The following is a 3845-nucleotide window of genomic DNA, read 5'->3' as shown; positions in this document are numbered from 1 at the left end:
TTAAGGTCAGGCATGGTGATTCCACCAGAGGTTCTTTTATTGTTGAGAATGGTTTTTGCTATCCTAGGTTTTTTGTTATTCCAGATGAATTTGCAAATCGCCCTTTCTAACTCTGTGAACATTTGGGTCGGCCATCACTGGGAAGAGAGGTTCCTTGGTCTTGAAAACTTTATATGACCCAGCACAAGGGCCAAGTATTGGGAGTGGGTGGGTAGGGGAGTAGGGGTCGGGGGGTATAGGGAACTTTTGGGATAGCATTTGAAATGTAAATAAAGAAAATAATAATAATAGTGATAATAATAATAATAATAATAATAATAATAATAATAATGAGTTTGTAATAGAGGTTACTATTAAGTGTCATTTGTATGAAAGATAATCTCAGGAAAAAATATGCAGGAAAAACGGAACAACCTGAGATTGTGGTGAAAGAGAACTTGTATTTGCATAATGATTGCTGTGTCTCTATCTTCACACTATAGAGCAAATCATATAACTTAAATATAATAAGAAAAATTAGAAATTTATCAATATAGGTGGTGTTTAAATTTCACTATAAGTTATTGAAAAAAAAGATTTCTTTTGAATTGGCTTTTGCAGAACAGAGCTACGTGTATTATTTAATGTTACATGCTTTCTTTGTAGTAGAAAACCTATAGATAGCAATACTGTGTCTTTTGTATTTGTTATTTGAATGAATATTGTGTCTTTTTCTCCTAGGTAATTTGAGAATATTTTTTAATTTAAAACTTTTTGGAAGATTATGTGCAATCATTTATTTATTCTATATCAATGGATACCCACTATATACCAGGTACCAAGCTACCATTCTGAAATAGATCTATTCTTATTACAATATACTGTATCATGTAATGATGAGGGCTAGGCTGATCCAAGGTTTTCTCTGAGGTATGTAGAAAGAACATAGATACTTCTCTAAAACTTGGAATGTGCTTAGTAGAGATAATAAGGTCCTGGGGCCAGGGCCTTGGTAGGTTCTGTCTTTGAGATGCCCAATCTTCTACCCTTACAGGGCTGTAGCATCAGTCGCATCACAGCTGGGTTCACATTCTATAATGTTCTTGAAACAGCCTGTTCCCCTTGTGAAACATAGTCCCATTGTGACAAGCTTCACACTGTCTTTGTCATATTTTATGATAGTTTTTTCTGACTTACCTCACTTATTACCTGTAAATACTATATAAGGTGCTGTACTTTTTAATAAGCTTGCTTGGAATATGGTATAGATTTGTCAAAGACCTCCTGACACAAACTTATATATATTCTTATCTTTTGATCTCTTTGACCTCTCTCCCAGGACCCTGCCACTGGTTACTGAAGAATGACCTGCAGGCCCAGCTCATCTACAGAATTATTAGGTGCTATAGGCATACGGATAGGGGCATGCGTAGAAATATGGATAGAAGTAACTATATATTTGTACTTTAAATGTAAAGCATCTATTTTTATGAGCTAAACTATTAAGTGTGATGATCTGAGTCTTACCAGCACTTTAATGAAGTTTTAAATGAACCAATTCCTTTTCTCTAAGGGATTTGTATACTTTGGAGACTATACTCGTATGTCTCTGTGATAATAATATCCTCTAATCAATTCTGTTAAATGATACAGAAAAGCTTTTACCATTTCACCAGTAACTTATGTCCAACAATGCAAGAACATAGGCATTCTAGTCATAGCCACACTCAGGTTACAATGCCTGACATGGCTTGAGATTTTTAAGGTCTTCATTAAAAAAAAATTTAATCTAATATCAAACATACAAAATTAGTTTCCAATGGGAAACAAGTTTATAAACATTTAATTATAATTATATTAAAAACCATAGATAGTATTAAAAACCTGATATTCAAAATTTTGGTTAATTTCTGAAACTCTTGTTGTCTCTCAACTTCAGGATCCTATTATGTGTCATACTCTGTGACTTTCAGTTTTCATTATTGTTGTTAGGTTTTTTTTTTTTTTTTTTTTTTTTGGTGGGGGGAGGATAATTTTGAAATGTCACTTTCTTCGGATACATGGAATTTGACCTTTTGTGAAGTATATATATTTTACTGAAATATTTCATTGGTAATTTTAAAATGTTTCAATCTCATAGCTATTGATAATGTCACATATATTTTCAAGATTTCTGTCAAGCCTGAGTAAATGTCTATTAAATACTTTTCCATGTGTGAGTTACACAATTTGAGAGAATTTCATCTGTTTCAATCCATTTCAAACCTCTGTAACAGACATTATAAATTCAGATGTTGGTTGTGCTTTTGTCTCAAGAACAGCATTAAGCTGGATTAATTGTCATATCTTAATACATTGTCAAAAAGTTCTATTTTTTACCAAAATGGCTACCAATGACACATCCATAGATCATAATTACTGAGTTCATAGTTATGTAATATATTTCATTAAATCCCAACAAATAATGCCCTCAATTAACATATGTGAATGGATTCCTCAAATTCTTATGACTTTTCCAATAATAATCTTCCTTCCGTGATCCCAGAGAACTCATTCTGGAATGGAAGAGTTAAGCAATCTTTCAGAAAAGTTTTCTGAATGTAAACACAAAAACTACAAGTGTGTGTGTGAAGAACACGCAGGTAGGAATCTGTACTTTTAGCATCTGTCGAGGGCTGTTGAAGTGCCCATGAAGATAAAAAGCTCAACATAGGTCTTTATTGTCTTCTGGTAGACTTTCTTCTGTGTTAGAATCAGCATTTTCTTATAAAGCAAAAAACATGTCAAATGTTGTTAATAAACAGTCAATATTTATTGGGCATTAATCTTGTAATTGTAGTGTGAATGGATAGCATTTTAAAGTGACAGAGTTAGTTTCATTTTCCTGACTAATGTCTTTATTTTCAATATTACCTGTATTAGCTGCTTCATCCATCCATTGCTTCTTAATTTATTCATGCAGTTAACCAACAAATGTCACTTAAGAAAGACAAGTGCCTTAAGATATGCAGATGAACAGCAATATTGAAGCTTTGCCCTGCCCCGCCAAAAAATATGGATGAATTTTTAGCATACAGGACATGGTTAGTAAACTAATGCTGTTTTTTCTAAGTTTTTAGATTTTTTTTATTTATTCATTTAATGCATATGAATATTTTGCCTGCCTACATGTTTCCACATGCAACATGTGTATGAAATTTCTGCTAAAGGCAGAAGATGGTTTTGGGTCTACTGGATCTGGTGTTACAGATGACTATGAGCCACCAAATGGGTGCTTGAAATCAAACTTGGGTCCTCTGAAAGAGCAGCAAGTGCTTGTAACAGCTGAGCCAACCCTCTAGACTCTGAACTAATATTTTTTCCCTTTGCTATTATTGTCATTTACCCAATGTTTTACTCTGAGATACAAAAAAAGTCTGCTTTTTCAATATCTTAAACAGTCTTTTCTCAAAACAACAATCGAACACTTCTCGTATTCTCTACTATTCTTTATTTTTCAAGTGGCTATGCCACATCTCCCTAACAGTATGCAGATTCCAGAGCCTGTCTTTCTTTCTGCTCCATGTAGATTTATAATTAAATGTTTATAGCTATGTCCTGCGGCAGAGATTGATGCAGAACAAAACATATTTTAACATTGCCAACGGTCCTGAAATGCTATCTCATTACTAGATCCACGGGACAATCAAAGCTCCACATTTCCTTGTATTTTCCCCTAGCTTTCTCTGTGTGTTGAAGACACTTTCCTTTCTTTTTTTTTTTTTTTTTTTTTAAGGATGATTCATATCTTTTCCCATGCACAAAAATCAACTTGAAAGCTAAACACAAGCATAAATAAAACACTACCGTGTTAGATATAGGAAATA

This window comes from Mus pahari, chromosome 11 (assembly GCF_900095145.1).
Source record: "Mus pahari chromosome 11, PAHARI_EIJ_v1.1, whole genome shotgun sequence".
Classification (NCBI taxonomy): domain Eukaryota; kingdom Metazoa; phylum Chordata; class Mammalia; order Rodentia; family Muridae; genus Mus; species Mus pahari.
The sequence above is the reverse complement of the archived record's forward strand: the minus strand, read 5'-3'. Positions refer to the sequence as shown.